General features: G+C 47.5%; 1 long non-coding RNA gene across 2 annotated transcripts; it reads left to right on the top strand.

Moving 5' to 3' along the window:
• The first annotated feature begins 4963 nt into the window (after window positions 1-4963).
• LOC121816452 (uncharacterized) lies at window positions 4964-12841 on the top strand. 2 transcript variants are annotated; one of them, XR_006056039.2, is made up of 3 exons: window positions 4964-5129; window positions 10866-11485; window positions 12285-12841. It is a non-coding gene; the product is annotated as an uncharacterized LOC121816452 (long non-coding RNA). The 2 variants fall into 2 exon arrangements; XR_006056038.2 differs by having other exon boundaries at window positions 4964-9720.
• The last annotated feature ends 6295 nt before the right edge of the window (window positions 12842-19136 follow it).

Below are 19136 nucleotides of genomic sequence, written 5' to 3'. Positions count from 1 at the left end.
AGGGCCTTGACCTAGCCACGTACCCAGGTGCCTTATGTGTGTGTATGTGTATGGTGAGAGGGCTTAAGATCTGCCCTGTTAGCAAATTTCAAGTATATAATACAGCATTGTCAACTATCGTCACATTGCTATACATTCAGTTCAGTTCAGTCACTCAGTTTTGTCTGACTCTTTGCCATCCCATGGACTGCAGCGCACCAGGCTTCCCTGTCCATCACCAACTCCTGGAGCTTGCTCAGAGTCATGGCCAGCACATCAGTGATGCCATCCAACCACCATCCTCTGTCGTTCCCTTCTTCTTCTGCCGTCAATCTTTCCCAGCATCAGGGTCTTTTCTAATGAGTTCTTTGCATCAGGTGGCCAAATGTTGGAGTTTCAGCTTCCACATCAGTCCTTCCAATGAACACTCAGGACTGATCTTTAGCATTGACTTGTTGGATCTCCTTGCAGTCCAAGGGACTCTCAAGAGTCTTCTCCAACACAACAGTTCACAAGCATCAATTCTTCAGCACTCAGCTTTCTTTAAAGTCCAGCTCTCACATCCATGCTATACAATAGATAATCAATAAGGAAATAAGTCCTTGTTATGCAAGGGCTTATTTCCTTGCATAACTGAAACTATGTATCATTTGATCAATATCTTCTCATTTACCTTTTGGCAAATGCTACATGATGCTACATGTGGAAACTAAAATAGTCAAAGGCACTGCAGCACAGAGTGAAATGGAATGGGAGAAAATATTTACCAGACACTTTCTTGAGGAGTGAGCTGAGTCTGGGACCAAACCTCCTTAATCTGGGCCTTGTGTTCTTCCATCTCCATATGCAGGTGCTCACACACACACACATTTCCCTAGAGACTTGATGTATCAGCAGTTTGCTCTGTGCCAGGCATTGTACTATTTGAAATGGGTTAGTACAATCAATCTCCAAAATGATCTTATGAAGTAAGGCTAATCTTGTTTCTATTATATGCGTATGTGTGTTATTTGGTTAGTTGTGTCTGACTCTTTGCGACCCTATTGACTGTGGGTCCCCATATGACCCACCAGGCTCCTCTGCCCATGGAATTCTCCAGGAAAGAATACTGGAGTGGCTTGCCATTTCCTTCTCCAGGGGATCTTCCCTGGGTCAGGGATTGAACCCGGGTCTCCCGCATTGCAGGCAGATTCTTTACTGACCAAACCACCAGAGAAGCCCTATTTTATAATAGAAACAAACAAACAAAAAAACTAAGACTCAAACAAGTTAACAATGTGCCCAAGACTGAACAGCTGTTAGGTGACCCAGCTGACTTTGGAACCCATACTTTTACCCCAGTGATGAAATGGGCTCAGTGATCAGCCTTGGGAGAATTTAAGCTTTCAGTTCCTTGAAGAAAAGCCAGTTAATTGTAGGGAAATTACCTTTTTTTAAAAAAAATTTTTAATTTTTACTTTATTTTACTTTACAATACTGTATTGGTTTTGCCATACATTGACATGAATCCACCACGGGTGTATACAAGCTCCCAATCCTGAATCCCCCTCCCACCTCCCACCCCTATCATCTCTCTGGATCATCCCCGTGCACCAGCCGCAAGCATCCTGTATCCTGTATCGAACATAGACTGGCACTTCGTTTCTTCCATGATAGTATACATGTTTCAATGCCATTCTCCCAAATCATCCCACCCTCTCCCTCTTCCTCAGAGTCCAAAAGTCCGTTCTATACATCTGTGTCTCTTTTGCTGTGGGAAAGTACCTTTTATTGTGATTTCCGTCACTGCTGAGATGACCAGAGGACATTTCTTGCAGCCCGGGGTCTCTGGGCTTCTGTCAATGGCCGCCTTGCTCACTTGAGGCTGCCGAGGAGCCTGCTATGTCTTGTACTGTGAGCTTGAAGGAGATGATTGTAGTAGCAGAATCCCAAGATGGCCCCCCAAATTCTTGCCCCCAGTATGCATGCCTTTTTTCCCCGGAGTGTGGGGGACCCAGTGATATGATGCGGTATCATTTCTGTGATTGTTTTGTGGCATGACTAAAGCGCTTTTGTATATATGATTAAAGTTACTAATCGGTTGCCTTGGGTTAACAAAAGGGAGATTATTCAAGTGGTCTTGACCTAATAACATAAATCTGGTCCAGAGGTCAAAGACAGAAAATTCAAGGAGATCTGAAGTATGAGACCCATTTCTGCTGGGTTGGAAGAAGGCAGACATCGAAACTGGAAACTATGGCGGGGGGTCCCATGGCCAGGAATTGAGGGTGATCCCAGGAGCTGAGAGTGGTCCTGGCTAACCTGACGACTAACAAGAAAATGGGGACATCAGTCCTATAGCCTCAGGGAACAGAACTCTGATAACCAATTGAATGGGGTTGAGGAGGACAAGTTCTAGAGGAGATCAAACCTGACTGAGCTTTGATTTTAACCTGTGAGACCCTGAGCAGAGGATGGAGCTAAGCTGTGCCCAGATTCCTGACACATCCTGCGAGATAATGAATAGGTGTTGCTTTGAGCTGCCAAGTTTGTGGCAATTTGTTAAACAGCAATTGAAAACTCATGCAACACCCTTGAGAGACACCCTTGGGCTCTGGAGAATTTGTCTCCATTAGCATCTTTCTGGCTCAGGAGCTGAGGTGTAGCTGGCTAGGTTTAATGCCTTGAATCTGCCCTGATCCTCAGTCAGGAGGAAAGCCCCTCTGGGTGAGATGAACAATCTGTCCGTCTGTAGATCGGGATGGGCCACCAGAGCCAGTGGATTCCTGACCAAGGTCCTGATGATGGGCATGTGGCTGAGGAATTCTAATCCCTCTCATTCCTGGAGAGAGGGCAAGAGATTTCTGTTGACTCAAATCCAACCCATGTCTTCACATGTTCAAGCCCCTGGGCATTCACGGTGGCCTCCATTCCTGGCATGCTCACCATGAACATGACCTTGTAGGGAATGATTTGACTCCTGTCGTTACAAACATCTTCTATGTCAGCTGCTGATCTAACAGTTTTCCTCCTGACAAAATTATTAATCTGTATCCATTCTCTGCCATTTTAGGGCATTTAAAAATATTCTGCTTTGTGATAGTTTTTTTGGGACACTTTCTGCCAACGTGCTTGCATGCAGGGTCTTCATGAAATCCTGGAACAGTTTTTAGTCTTTCAACCTGAAAATTCTGCTTATGTTACAAGTGTGAGGGAAATACAGTGGGGCCCTTATAGCAGGAGTGCTGAGGCTTCACCCTGTTGCGACCCTCACTTCGGTGCCACTGGGGAGGGCTTATCGTTTTCTCTTTGATGGCTATTTAAAGAATTGTCACAGTATCTAAAATAAGAATCCAGCATATGGGCAGTGTGAGAACCGGCAGTGACAGCAAAGAGGAGGTGAGGGACAAAGCCACTCTCCCACCAGGCAGATCCAGAGATGCTAGGGCTAAGGACACTGACCACGTGAGCCCCCCCAGCCCCCGGCATGTTCTGCTGGCCTTCTGGCTGTCAGCTGCGGCTTCATGCCCACACTCTCCCCCCAGCCTGCCAGACTGAGATCCCACCTGGAGAGACTCCTTCCAGGCCACATGTCCCTTGATAAGGCCACACCTCTTTCTCTGGATTTAGAGAGAAAAGAGCTCATCCTCTCCCACAGGGCAAGGTGATGGGGTTAGACTTTCCATGGCCTCCAAAAGCATTGCACCAGCCATGCCTCAGTTCTGGGAAATGACCTTAGGAAGAGCTGACCAACTCCCTCTCCCCAAATCCTGATACCTAGCTGTCATCTCAGCATCTTGTCCTTGTTAACCATAAGGATTTGGGAATCATGGCTAAATGTGCTTTCACATTTACATCTCCCTGTTTACTCCTCAGGAAAACATTTATTCGTACCTGCCAAAATGCCGCTTTGATAGGGCTGTCAGACTAAAGTCTCTGCTTTATTTGGGCTGTTCCAGCCAGCCCTTGAGTGATGACTGATCATACTGTTTGTGTTATGTGGGATTCTTGCCTGGCCTGGAATTTCTCACTACCTCCCTTTAGGTTAGTTCACGCTTGTGGACTCCACCAAACTTGATTTATCTTATTTTCCAGTAGAAACTTGGATTAAAATATTTATTTTGCAAACTAAAGTTAAAAAAAAAAATCACATTTTCACTTTCACATTAAATCAAGGCTTTCAGGCCTCTGTAGCAGCTGCCCCTCCAGGAGCATTTGCTCCAGGACTTCCCAGGGCTGCTCCTCTCCACCAGTGGGCCTTAGCTCCCCTCTCTGGAGTGCCTACTCCTTGCCCCAGAGTCTATCACGATAGCCTTTGTTGGTTTTTCAGGAATTTTGTCTTGTTGATTTACTTTTTCTCCATTTTCTCTCTCTCCCATAACTGAAAGCAGAGATTCCTGCTACCCTGCATCCCTATAATATCCAGCTTTCACTGAGAGGGAGCCCACTATCCTGCAAAGCAGTTCTTCCCTAATTCTCTTCCATGCTGAGTCCAGAGAGGCTGTGAATCTGCTCCTAGGATGGCCCAACACCTCCCCAGGAGGTCAGGTTCCAGGCTCCCTGGGGTCTTTGGTTTCCTCTCTTGTGGTTTAGAAAAGCGTCTTTGCAGTATCAGCATGGCACTGAATGTCTTTCCTCCCCATTTCCCACAGAACACAAAATCCAACAGGCTCCTTATCCTGGGAGCCCAGCAGGCCCCAGGTGTGTGGGCAGGGCCCAGCAGAGGGAGAGATGTCTCCGCTGGTCTCCAGGCCCTCACGTGTTCCACAGCTCGCTCAGAGCTGTCTCCTCGCCACTTTCCCTTTCTCCTTATCACGTAACACTATGTTCTGTGAACACTGCCACTGCTGACAAGACTATCAATTCTGTCCATAAAGGCTATTTAGCATTCCAGCAGAGCACTGAGAACCGGAGCGTGTCACAGTCCTGGGCATTTGGGCCCTCACAGGAGCTTTCCTCCAGACAAAAAAGGAAAGGAGAGAAGGCAATTCTATTTTCTCAAAGCAGAGAAGAGCTGGCTGCTAGAGAAGCAGAGCGAGCACCATTTCTCTCTGCTGCTCATCCCATCTGTGACGCTCCACCCTGGAGAGGCCTTTCCCTGAGGCTATGTGCGGGAGGACTGGATGACCTGACAACGTGGTGAGGAGTGTGGTCCTGCAGGGCGACCCCAGGTGAGACCGCTGCTTGCCTATCTGCTCACACGGGATGCCTCCGGATCCCCTCGATTCTTCCCTGCCACCATCTCTTCATTCCCAGTCCACTTCTCCCACAAACCGTACCCTCTGGAATGGTTCACCTCTCTCCGTCTCCACAGTCATCCCTGGAATTCCAAGCTTCCACCGCTTGTTTGCAAGTTTCTTGAATGAGTTCTCTGCTTCCACATGTCACCCTCAAGACCACTGATTGCAGTAGAGAGATCTTGTATAGCCTTCACCAAGTCCTCACTGCCCGCTGGATAGCTGAGGGACCTTTTACATCCTATATCAGACTCTATCTCTCTGCTAGGCATACTCGGCTAAACCTGATGTTCCTTCCATGGTTTAGAGGCACTCTATGGTCTGGCTTCTTCTCCTCTCTATCCACTTGCCCTTGGAGATTTGACCAGTCAGTTCTGTCTCCAGACCGTGCTGACCTCATTACTGGCTCAGGGCTGTTGCGCTTGCTGTTCCTTCTGTCTGGAGAACAATAGCTCAAGCTTTTCCTTGGCTGACTTGTTCTCCTGGTTTTGGTGAAGTTTGGATGCACGTCTCCTCTTCAGGATGGCTACCCTGAGTACCCCAGCCACTGTAGATGTCCGTCACAGTCTATCACCATCCAACATATTCTAGTTTATTATTTGACTGCCAGGGTTTTGGAGCCTTGTCTGTCTGCTGACTCCTGCATGCCCTAAGATAAGTGTTTACCTAGTGACCCGAACCCACAGCCCATGTGACCTCCTAATAACTCTGAGGAATGAAACACAGTTCCAGGTAGCAGAGAGGACACATGTGTTGCCCAAGGTCACACAGGACACAGATAAGAGCCAGTCCTGGGTTCCAGAACTGCTGACTCTGCTCTGACCCTGCTTCCATCGCCAGGTGAGGCACTCCAGGTGTAAAGAGGATGTTGATCCTAATCACAGGGCTGGGGGCATCTTCACATTAAAACATGAGCTGAGTTGTTCCCTGGGAACTTACTCAGGGTGGCCAGACTTCCCAGAAGCAGCTCTGGGAGAAGCTCAGGTCCTAAGGGATGACGGTGGTCGAGGAGGAAGTTCTGCTGAGTGGTGCAGACTTTGCTGAGCTCGGGCTTATGGGGGGAGGAGGAGCGGCCAGGACGACAGTGACAAATTCTCCACTTGAGGTTGTCTCCGGGACTCTGTGTACTCCCAGCCTGGAGCTGTACAGCTAGTGGGATGCTGATTAATCACGGCCATGCTGAGGAGCAGGGCAGCGGAACTGGACCTTGTGGAGACGGAGTGTTTGACTTTGGGGAGCCTCTATTTAAAGATGAGGGGTGATTGGAGGCAGCTCCCTGGGAACTGAAGAGATTCAGACTCTGTCTGTGTATGATGATTTAATCCTTTCTTTGAGCACCTACTGTGGGCTGGCCGTGAACTAGACCTGTTAGGAGGATAGAGGGGAGAAATGGAGAGCCTTGCCCCAGGGAGTGCACACTTGGGAGCAGATCGCTAAGTCAGGTCGCTGGATGACAAGCTACCCTGCAGCATCAGCCTTACAAGAATTCAGAGAGCCCAAAGCACATCAAGGAGGTGGAATAGCAAGGTGAGAGGGACACTGTTTTGCACATAAGTCACAAAAATATGGGAGCTAAAATGTAGAATTTGCTCAAAAGTGAGAGCAAATCCCTGAGCAACAAAGCCCTTTTGGACATGTGGACCCCAGGAGAGAGAAGGACTGTGTTCCCACCTAGGTGAAATGAGAGGTAAAGAAGGAGGAGGGGCAGACAGACCTGGGATCATCCATCCTCCAAAGGCCCTCACAACAGGTATCTTTTAAAAGTGTGGGCGCATCCAGGAGCACAGCCTGCAAGACAAGATGGGCCCCCCGGAGGCCGGAGACCTCCTCCCTCCCGTGGGGTTCTGTGCCTCCTCCAGCAAAGTCCAGAAGGTGGCAGAATCACTGCGCTTGACTGCTGCACAGGCAAATCACATCCATCCCAGGCTTGTGTGATTGATTTTTTAAAATTTTCTTTTAGTTTTGGCTATGCTGGGTCTTCGTTGCTGCCTTCTGGCTTTCTTTAATTGTGGTTAGCAGAGACCCCTCTTAGCTGTGGTGTGCAGGCTTCTCATTGCGGTGGCTTCTCTTGCTGCAGAACATGGGCTTTAGATTTGTGGGCTCAGGAGTGTGGCTCCCTGGTTCTGGAGCTTAAGCTCAGCAGCTGTGGTGCATGGGCTCCGTTGCCCTGCAGTACGTGGGATCTCCTGCACTGGCAAGTGGGTTCCTGGCCACTGACTCACACCAGGGAAGCCCTTGTGTGACAGTGGCACTTACCATGGCATCTCATGCTTGACCTTCATCTTAGGCGATGATGTCTATCCCCATTTTACAGCAGAGAACACTGAGACTTGGGCAGTAGGAACCTGACCACAATTACATGGCCTGAAAGATGATGCTGTGAAAGTGGTGCACTCAATATGCCAGCAAGGACTGGAAAGGTCAGTTTTCATTCCAATCCCAGAGAAAGGCAATGCCAAAGACTGCTCAAACTACCACACACTTGCACTCATCTCACATGCTAGCAAAGTAATGCTTAAAATTCTCCAGGCCAGGCTTCAGCAATACGTGAACCGTGAACTTCCTGATGTTCAAGCTGGATTTAAAAAAGGCAGAGGAACCAGAGATCAAATTGCCAACATCCGCTGGATCATCGAAAAAGCAATGGAATTCCAGAAAAACATCCACTTCTGCTTCATTGACTATGTCAAAGTCTTTGTGTGGATCACAACAAACTCTGGGAAATGACCACCTTACCTGCCTCCTGTGAAACCTGTCTGCAAATCAAGAAGCAACAGTTAGAACCAGACATAGAACAATGAACTGGTTCCAAATTGGGAAAAGAGGAGGTTAAGACTGTATACTGTCACTCTGCTTATTTAACTTCTATGTGGAGTACATCAAGTGAAATGCCGTGCTGGATGAAGCACAAGCTGGAATCAAGATTGCCAGGAAAAATATCAATAATCTCAGATATGTAGATGACACCACCTTTATGGCAGAAAGTGAGGAAGAACTAAAGAGGCTCTTGATGAAAGTGAAAGAAGAGAGTGAAAAAACTGGTTTAAAACTCAACATCCAAAAAGCAAATATCATGGCATCTGGTCCCATCACTTCATGGCAAACAGATGGGGAAACAATGGAAACAGTGACAGACTTTATTTTCTTGGGCTCCAAAATCACTGCAGATGGTGACTGCAGCCTTGAAATTAAAAGACACTTGCTCCTTGATAAAAAAGCTATGACAAACCTAGACAGCATATTATAAAGCAGAAACATGGCTGACAAAGGTTTGTCTAGTCAAAGCTATGGTTTTTCCAGTGGTCATGTATGGATGTGAGAGTTGGACCATAAAGAAGGTTGAGGGGCAAAGAATTGATGCTTTTGAACTGTGTTGTTGGAGAATCCCTTGGACAGCAAGGACATCAAGCCAATCAATCCTAAAGGAAATCAATCCTGAATATACATTGGAAGGACTGATGCTGAAGCTGAAGCTCCAATACTTCAGCCATCTGATGTGAAGTGCTGAATCGTTAGAAAAGACCCTGATGCTGGGAACGATTGAAGGCAGGAGGAGAAGGGGAAGACAGAGGATGAGATGGTTGGATGGCACCACCAACTCGATGGACATGAGTTGGAGCAAGCTCTGGGATAGACAGGGAATCATGACTGGCATGCTGCAGTCAATGGGGTCACAGAGAGTCAGACACGACTGAGCGACTGAACAACAGCAACAACAACAGCAACAGCAACAGCAACGGCGTGGCCTGTAAGGAACATAGCCTAGGCATGAGCATCGATGATCTGGCTGCCAGGTCTGTGCACAGGGTCAATCGGCAGCCTCAAGATAGATGAAGCTGGTGCCTCCCACAAGGCATCTGAAGGCTGCTCTAATGGCAGCTGAGAGTGATTCATAGCATCAATAGCTTCATCATTTAATTAGTCTTTGAAAACAATCCATCCTTTTAGCTAGGTATATCTGTCACAATCTTTAGACAGAAGAGACTTATTTACAAATTATTTTCTTTATAGGTAGTGAAAAGCCAGATACTGTCCTAAATTGTCCATATCATCGTACACTCTGGATTTAGGAAGATAACAGTTAAAAACTGCTCACTCACTGCAAGGAAGAAACCCACCATCTCGCGTCACTGGTGATGCTGACCAGAGTCTTCTCTTCACCCCCTAGAGCCCCGCTCCTGTTTTTTTTCTTTAAAGGTTTTTTGGATGTGGACTATTTTTAAAGTCTTTATTGACTTCGTTACAACACTGCTTCTGTTTTGTATTGGTTTTCTGGCCACGAGTCATGTGGGATCTTAGCTCTCTGACCAGGGATCGAACCTGCACCCCCTGCATTGGAAGGTGAAATTTTAACCACTGGAGCACCAGGGAAGTCCTCCCCTGTTGTTTTAATAAACTCAGCACCTGAAGGTAACTCAAGGCGTGAGTTCTGCCTCTCCTGCCAAGGTTCTTCAGGTTTGCTGAGAAACCTCTCTCCCACGGCCTCTAAAATGGGTGCATGTTTATCTTCCCTGCTGTCTAGGAGGTAAGATGGGAGTGAGGAGCAGGCATCCTGTCATGCGTGCGGTATGCTCTTTGCTGTTGCCCTGTGATTTCTGGGGTGGGTTTGTGTTCGTCTTCTTTCTCACATAACATTAGGGGCCCTTGCTGTCTCTCATCCAGGACCCATTCCCCAGCTCAGCTGATGTCGCATCTATTGAAGGAGTGAATGAATAATACTGTCTTTTCAAGAATTTGGCCTCAGTGAGGGTTTGACCAGAACTCTGTTAAGGGGTTTCCTGGTTACTCAGCTAGTAAAGAATCCGCCTGCAGTGCAGGAGACCCAGTTCAATTCCTGGGACAGGAAGATCCCCTGGAGAAAGGAACAGCTACCCACTCCAGTATTCTGGCCTGGAAAACTCCATGGACAGAGGGGCCTAGAAGGGTACAGTCCGTGGGGGTCACAAAGAGTCAGACATGACTGAGTGACTTTCACATTCACTTTCTTTCTGTTATTAAGATTGATTCTATTTTAAAACAAAGATGTAGCTAATTTAGTTTTAAAAATCCATCATATCCTTTGTTTAAATTAGCTTGCTTTTAAGACTAGATTGACTGTTACAGTAATGTGTGTAGACACAGCTGGCGTTAAAGGAATGATTAATTAATATACCCATAGACACAAAGGCAGAAATCTCCCTGCTCAGAAGTCTAGAAGTGCAGCCGTAATAGCCTCTGGGGAATTCCTTTGTGAGAGGCTAGCCCGGGCTGACCTTATAGGACACACCAGTGAGATAGCTCAGATCCCATCGCCAGCTCGAGGAAGGAGGGTGTTGCCTTGGGTACGCAGCACATCTCCATCACAAGATTCTCTCCCCAGGGTGTAATTTTCAGGATAATACAAATATTGTCTTTATTGAAATAAAAGGCATGGTAGGGGAGAGTTGGGAGGTGGTGCTGTGAAACATCTGGATAGCAGAAAGAACTGGTCCTTTGCAGCAGGGCGGCCTGGGCTCAGGGCCTGACTAGTGGCGGGTGTTGGGTAAACTCTTGTCCTCTGTTTCCTCATCGGGGAAAAGGAGATGGTGAGAACTGCTCAGTCCTCACAGGACGTGCAGCCGGGCAAGAGAGCAGAGTTCTGCTTTCAGCTGGCAAGACTTTCCTCAAAGGACATTTTCTTTGCTTTTCTAGCTCACAAGGAACTGAACTGCAGTTGACATTCAAGGTGATGGCTGCCTCTTCCTTCACCCTGGAGGCTTGGGATGATGCGTTGGTTGCTAGTGTTGTCACTGGCAGCAGGAGTGAGCAGTGAAGTGTGGAATGGCTGGACCTCAGGCACTGTCAAAAAGAAGGGAAAGTATGGATTGTTTGCTGACAGCTGCAGCCTTGACTGTAGAAGCAGAAGAGGTCCCAAGGGTCAATTGCATCCCTACCTGGCTGGACTACATCCCAGTTGGCTTGAGAATATCCAGCTGCCAGGGAGGTACCTGGAGGTGGAGTTAGAGCTGGCATGGAGAATGGGGGTCCAGGGCAGAAAACCAACCTCCAACCTTTGTCATCTTCCCCTAGGAAGTCCCCTTTCTCTCTGGTTCTGGATTGAAAGCTTCTTTCCTGGGTGACTTTGGGACCTTGACATCCTCCAGGGGACAGGGCAGTGGACTGGAGCTTTGTGACTATCCAGATGTCAGACTCAGCCTCCCCAGGCAGGACCTCTGACAGTTGCAAGGCACTCTGTTCCCGACAAAGCACTTCTGCATACATAGCTTCTTCAGGCTTCCTGATGGCTCTGAACCACGCTTACCACTTTACTGGTGAGAAGCCCAACAAGTCCAGGGAATGATCACCTGAGTGGGGAGGGCTTTGGAATCATGCCCACTGGTCAGTGGAGGGGTTCACCTCCATACCTTCCTTGCTCTGTATCCCTGGGAAAACTATTTTAGGCCTCTATGTTCCTGTGTCCTGATCTGTAAGCTAAAAGAAGGAAACAGGACTTAGCGAGTGAACAGGGGACAGGGCCCTCTACAGTATCTGGCACTAGGGGGTAGCATTTTCCATAATTTTTATTTTTACATTGGAACACACTCACACACACACACACTCTCACACACACGCAGACACCCCCCCCCCCCCGATTTGAGACCTGGTTTTGCAACCAAAAAACAAGGGCAGGTCCGTTGACACCTCTGAGCCCCAGTTTGCTCATGTGGAAACAGGGACCAAAATAGAAACAAGAGCAAAACAACAGAGGCGGGGCCTCCCGTGGAGTGGAGCCCCTCCCAGTACCAGTGGGCCAAGTGCTCTACATGCATTACATGGTGAGGTTATTAAATGGAGTAATGTTCATGGAAATAATTTAGTGCAGTGTCTGCCACACAAGTTACACTGCATAAATGTGAGCTAGTGTGATTAGTAGCTGTGTGTGCAGTTGGGGCACAGTGTCTGCTCTGGTCTCATCCTCTGTCATTGTCTGTGCACACATGCGCACACACACACACACACACACAGAGTTAAACATTTTTGTATTTTTCTTGTATAATTTAATTCTTTGATCACTTCGATGAGAACCCCTTGAGCGTAAGGATTCTCACAAGTTGTTTTTTCTCCTTTTAGGATTCATTGTGATAAACGGCCAGATCATACCATCGAAACATTCTTTGCTCCTCCAAGCTTCTTTTGAGCACATGTAACTCGATGGATCGTAGAGCCTCGCCCTGCAAGGTGCTTCTGAAAGCACAATGGAGAGGGGCATCGCTTGTCAGCGGCAAGGGCTGTCTTTGCCTGGTGCTCATTGACTGGCTGCCTCTTTCGCTCTGTGCTAAGCAGTAAGCAGACACAGTCTCTCCCCAGGTGTCCTACAAACTGTGCTTGCACTGGCTGCCTCCCAGTCTGCTCATAAAGCGGAATGATGCAGCCTGTGAGCTGAGCTGCCATACGGGTGGTGCTGGGCTGCTGCATTTGTGAGATTCTGAATGACCCAGGAGACCCAACTCCTGGGAACAAGAGGAGACTACACACAAACAGGAACAATCCTTATCAGTGTGTGTAATCAGTGACTGTTAGGCCTACTAAAATGCACAGTGTGGAATATCATGCCATTTGATCAGGCTTTAAAAATGTCCAGAGAAATGCATCTGAATAAAGAGTGCATGTCCTTGTGTGTGTGCTAAGTCGCTTCAGTTGTGTCTCTTTGCGGCCCCATGGACCCCGTGGGATTCTACAGGCAAGAATACTGGAGTGGGCTGCCATGCCTTCCTCCAGGGGATCATCTTGACCCAATGATCGAACCTATGTCTCTTAGGTCTCCTGCATCTGCAGGCAGGTTCTTTACCACTAGCGCCCCCTGGGAAGCCCAAAGAGCGCACGGGCAGAGTAAAAATAGTAACAGCCTCCAAAATTAACTAAATGAAAGAACAGTAGCAGTTAATATTAGTGAGCATTTACTAGTCACAGGCACCTTGCAGACATTTCGGTCACCACTGCTCTGTGACTGTGAATATTATTCCAGGTTTATGGAGGAGAAGATGGAGCCTTGGAGAGGGAAGGTGCTGCTGTGAAGGCGCACACTGCTAAGCTCACCCTGCACACCTAGTGACGGAGCCGAGGTCTGAGCCCAGGCTGGAGATCGACAGCTTCCCAGTTTGCCAGTGCTCGCGTCTAGTAGGCATCAAAAAATACGAGTTTTTGAATGAATGAATGAGTGTCCCTGGGGGTGGGGGGGTAGGTATTTGGCTTATTTCAGTCTGTTTCCCAGTGTTAAAGCTCTCAAAAAGGTCTCTATGCCCATCTCCTTCTTATGATCAGCCTGAAGGAGTCCTTGCTGGCTTGCTGACTGCCTTCTGCAGACCTCAGAGGAGGCCCGTCTGGACTGGGCACGAGGGCAGTTTCTGTTGCTGTGGGTACTTGGATTATGTGACAGCTGGCTTGATGCTGAGCAGGGCAAAGGGCACACAGTTGCAAAAGCCAGATGGCTGTTTCTGAATCCAATTCCCTCCTGCTGCCAACCTGCTCTGAAATACAATCCATCACTCACCATGATAGATGTCTTTGAACTTGGGAGCTTGGCTCTTGAGAAGTGCAGGAGGGAAATTGAATACCAACCATCCCTCTTCCCCCAGAGAGGTTCCCTTGTGACTTGAGATGGCAATAGCTTGCAAAATTATGTCACAGCTCATATTAGAGCTGAGCAACCATGAGGCACTGATGTTCCCACATGTACGGCTAGGATGACCTAGGACACAGTCACCCATGTCTCCACCAGCACCCCCGGTCTTAATGATGGCTTCGGTTAGGACATCAGAAATTCCTGAGGACCTTGGGATCAGGAAGTCCAGTGAATAAATAGAGGTGGGGTGGGTTCATTTGAAGATGCAATGGGGAGAGAACAAGGGAAAGAGCCTGAAAGCCCAGCATGGCTGAATAGGTACTACAAGTAGACCTCTCTTTACATTTTGGTTGTAAATATGTACTCATTTTGAAAGTGTTTGTATGTAAGTTAAATTATTATTTAATTTACTATTAAATTAATTTAAAGTACTATTTTCTTATCATTATAGTAATACATGCTTGATTAGTTGTGGTCCTTCTTGTAACAAATAATTATGAAAGTTCCTCAGTCGTGTCTGACTCTTTGTGACCCCATGAATTATACAGCTCATGGAATTTTCCAGGCCAGAATACTGGAGTGGGTAGCTGTTCCCTTCTCCAGGGGGATCTTCACAACTCAGGGATGGAACCCAGGTCTCCTGCATTGCAGGCGGATTCTTTACCAACTGAGCTATGAGGGAAGCCCGTACCAAATAATAGAAACATTCAAACTTGCACACAAAAAAGAAAGCAAAGCTAAATAGAACAGGTGGTTCTGATTCCAATCAGCTGTGCCCCAAGGAGGCGGAGCCATGAGAGTATAAAAGGGTTACTTAGGGCTCACCCCTGTGGATCTGTATGACGATTCCCAGATAAAGGGAAAAGTGAAAAGCGAAAGTCGCTCAGTCTTGTTGGACTCTTTGTGATCCCCATGACTGTCCATAGGATTCTCCAGACCAAAATACTGGAGTGGGTAGCCGTTCCCTTCTCCAGGGGATCTTCCCAATCTAGGAATCGAACCGGGGTCTCCTGCATTGCAGGTGGATTCTTTACCAGCTGAGCCACCAGGGAAGGTCCCAGAGAAAGTGGGTGGTGGTGGAAGCTTATTGGTTGGACAAGTGCTCCCAAAGCAGAGCATGACAATTTTTGCTCTTTGCAAAGATTTATGAAAATACCAGAAAAAAAAGAAGAAAATGAAGCACTGGTTTTTTTCCACTGCCTATCGTATCATTTTAGAACTTACTGAACATTTTTCTTCAGTGGTTAATGGTGAATCTTAATCTCTATCCCTTTAGTTTCACTAGCTCATAGCAACTCTGGCAAGCTATTTATTAGTCCAATTCTACTGAACATTTACTATGTACTTGGTGCCATTCTGAGTGACAGCATACTACAGTGAACAAGATAGACAAAGTTCTGACTCTCAAGGAGCTTAGACCCCAAGGAGGGGAGTAATCAACTTGTAAAGCAGCAGCTGAGATCATTCACAAAGTATACATATTGTGAAGAAGGAGAACAGGGAGAGGAGCCTGGTGATGGAAGGGGACCGCAGAGAAATTCAGGGGAGGCCTTGCTCCTCTCAGAGAGGCAGCAGTGAGTGGTCTCGTGAAGCAAGATCTTAATTCCCTGCCAGGAACTGAAGCTAGTAGCCTGGATCAAAACCAGGAATTCTAGCCACCAGACCAGCAAGGGCTACATTGTCTGTCTCAGGAAATGTAAGCAGGAGGCTAGTTGTAACTGCCTGGCCTGGGGCCCCTTGATCTCTCACTCGGTGCTGTGTTCTGCTGGAGATCGGTGGCCCCGGAGAGGAAGGAAGGGCATTGGGGCCCGCAGCAGTGTGAGCCTGAGCCAGCGGGTGGCTGGGGGCGTGGGGGACATTGATGCTGCATGGCCACAGCTCAGGGAGGGGCACAGGTTCCAGGATGGAGTCAGGGAGGTGGGGACGAGCTTGGAGAGACGGCAGTGAGCAGTGGCTTGAAGGGAGACCTTGGTTCTCTGCCCAGACCTGGGCATCCTGGGTGAGAACCTGGAATTGTAGCTGCTAGTGTCCCAGCGGCCTCCATTGAAAAATGCATTTTTCAAGGAGGCCAAAACTGTAAAATAGGCACAAAGTTTACTACTAGAGACGTAGCACGACACGTGGGCGAGCACACAGAGAACAGTTTGTTCATTTAAGAAAGACTCAAGGCAGAGAGAGATACATATATACCCGGAGAGAAAGAGCGCGGGCAAGCCCCCTAACGAGGAGGAGCACAATAAAGAGGCAGCTAAGTGGTTCATATATGGCAGTCCTTCCAGGTCTTTTCTTGCCTTTGGCCAATTACTTGGTTCCTTTTTCCACACCTGACCTGCTCTAACACCCTCCGTAACGTACGCGGGCAACTTTTTCAAAGGTAAATTCCAGCCCAGAGGCCTATGGGGGAGGGGGTTTGGCATCACCTATTATGGGGTGGCACCCTCTCCTTTTTGATCCCCAAGGGGCCTTTCTGCACATGTGCAGCGTCTCCCTTGTCCCACGGATGGGAAATATGTGACTTTCTGATCTTTTACTCAAACAGGGTTTGGTCCCTCTCTGTCCCTGCCACAGCTTGTTCTCTTAAAGTGACCAGCTGAGGAAAACCCAGCCATTTACTTTGTCCTTGTCGTTATTTCCACCTTGAAGTGTGAACAGGTGGCTGGTTGTAAATATCTAGTCTAGAGCCCACCTGACTCCTTCTTCAGGAAATGAAAGCAGGAGGCTGGTTGTAAGTGCTTAGCCTGGATCCCGTCTATCTCCTGCCTCAGAAAAGGATGGACCTCCCTGCTGGTCCACTGGTTCAGAATCCACCCGCCAGTGCAGGGGAAACAGGTCAGAGTCCTGGTCCGGGAAGATTCCGCGATCCACGGGGCAGCTAAGCCCACGCATCACAGCTACTGAAACCCGCACGTCCTAGCACCGTGAGCCACAGTCACTGAGCCGGCCCACCCTAGAGCCCGCGCTCCACAACAGGGGGAGCCTCTGCAATGGGAGGCCAGTGCACCACAGCTAGAGGGTGGCTCCCTGCTCGCCGCAGCTAGGGGAAGCCCGTGGGCAACAAGGAAGACCCAGTGAACTGAAGACAAATAAACAAATACGTAGATTACTTACAAGGATGGGTTTACACAGACTTGAGGGAGCAGTGATGGGACCTGATTAATATTTCAAAAATTAAGTCCATCCCTTTCTCAAGTCTTACCTGGGAAGCACTAAGGGAGTATTTTTAAAAATACCAATGCCTGGGTCCCACCCAAGCATTATGGGGTGGCACCCCATAAAGTATTTGAAAGGAGTCTAAAGCTCAGCATTTTAATTTACTTTTTTCACATTTATAGTAAACCTTACACATTTTGACAAGTTTTGACAAATACTAATGCAAAGGCGTACATTCCCCCAATCAAGATATAGTATATCTCATAACCCAGAAAGATTCCTTCACATCTCTTTGTAGTCTCACCATCCTCTCCTGGCCCCAAGCAACCACCAATATACTTTGTGTCTCTATAGATTAGTATGTCCAAGTTAGAGTTTCAGGTAAATAAAATTAATTAGTCCACACTCGCTGTGTCTGGCTTTTATCATTCAACATAATGGTTTTGAGATTCTTCTATATTGTTGCCAGAATGTACCTTTATGTTGCTGAATAGCATTCCTCTGCATGGATATGCCACAATTTATTCACCTGTTGACGGGTGTTTGCATTGTTTCCAATTTGGGGCTCTTAGGGATAAAGTTGCTACAAGCATTTATGTGCAAGTATTGTATGGATATATAGTTTTTATTTCTATTGAATAAGTATTCAAGAATGGAAATATTAGGTTACAAGATGAAGTGTATTTTTAACCTTTTTTTAAACTGTCAAATTGTTATCCAAAGTGATTGTACCATTTTACACACCCACCAGAAGTGTATAAGAGTTCCAGTTGCTTACACTCTTGCCAACAGTTGATATTATTAATTTTAACTATTCTAGTATGTATACAGCAATTATTTTATGAGCGGTGGCTACTCTGGTGGCTCAGTGGTAGAGAATCTGCCTGCAACGCAGGAGATGCGGGTTCAATCCCTGGGTAGGGAAGGTCCTCTAGAAAAGGAAATGGCAATTCAGTATTCCTGCCTGGGAAATCCCATGGATAGAGGTGCCTGGTGGGCTACAGTCTATGGGTTGCAAGAGTTGGACACAACAGTGACTAAACAATAGCAACAATAACGAGCTTGCCTTTTCCCTGAAATATCTTTGCCTGGCTTTGGTATTAGGTATTCCTGGCTTCATAAAACTTAGCTGGGATGTATTCCCTCGTCTTCTGTTTTCTAAAAGAGTGTGTGTAGAGGTGGAGCATGTTATTTCTTCCTTAAATGCTGGATAGATGCACAAGTGGAGCCATCTGCTTGGTGGCTGGGTTTTGTCAATTTGCCATCTTCATCCTTCACCCTGATGATGGAGCACTGTGGGTCTTTTTCAAAGAGGTGAATCGATTGGGAAGCTCATGGAATGTGGGCCCTTCAACTGCTGGGGGTCTCTGGGGCCTGAGGGCGTGCTCTAGGTGGGGAGGGAGCCAGGGTGCTATTGGAAAATGTGTCTAATGTTAGCATTCTGACAAATTGCCTAAAAGAATCTGAAAAGGGACCTGAGTTTCTAAGCCACTACCGTTTATTGTGATTCCTTTCTTTTTTAAAATTCTGATCAGATATTTATTTTCACACCAAATTTTGTGTTTGTAATTTTACAGTCTTAAAGTGGACCCCGAATTGTTTTTTTTAACTTATTTTTTATTGAAGGATAATTGCTTTACAGAATGTTGTTGTTTTCTGTCAGACCTCAACATGAATCAGCCGTGGGTATGCATGCATCCCCTCCTTTCTGAACCTCCCTCCCATCTCCCGCCCCATCCCAGCCCTCTGCTCTGCCCAGACTACGTGGCTTACTCTCAGTAAATAGACTGCACACTCACCGAGAGCCCTTTCCTTTCTCCCTTCCTGCCCGACAGGTCCCACTCCTTGCTTTAGCTCCTGGCTACACACTGGTGGCTCAGATGGTAAAGCATCTGCCTACAATGCGGGAGACCTGGGTTCAATCCCTGGGTCAGGAAGATCTCCTGGAAAAGGAAATGGCAACCCACTCCAGTATTCTTGCCTGGAAAATTCCATGGACAGAGAAGCCTGGTAGTCTACAGTCCATGGGGTCGCAAAGAGTCGGACATGACTGAGCAACTTCACTTCACACACTGAGCCCAGCGTGTTTGACTCTGTGGGTGGCAGGTGCCCAGTGTGGCTGATTACAGACTCTGCTCCTGAACGTCCTGCTGTCTGCTACCCCTCACTGAAGAAGGGAGGAAAAGTGTGCCCTCAGGAGCTGACCTGGT

This window comes from Ovis aries, chromosome 14 (assembly GCF_016772045.2).
Source record: "Ovis aries strain OAR_USU_Benz2616 breed Rambouillet chromosome 14, ARS-UI_Ramb_v3.0, whole genome shotgun sequence".
NCBI classification, from domain to species: Eukaryota; Metazoa; Chordata; class Mammalia; order Artiodactyla; family Bovidae; genus Ovis; species Ovis aries.
The sequence above is the reverse complement of the archived record's forward strand: the minus strand, read 5'-3'. Positions and strand labels throughout refer to the sequence as shown.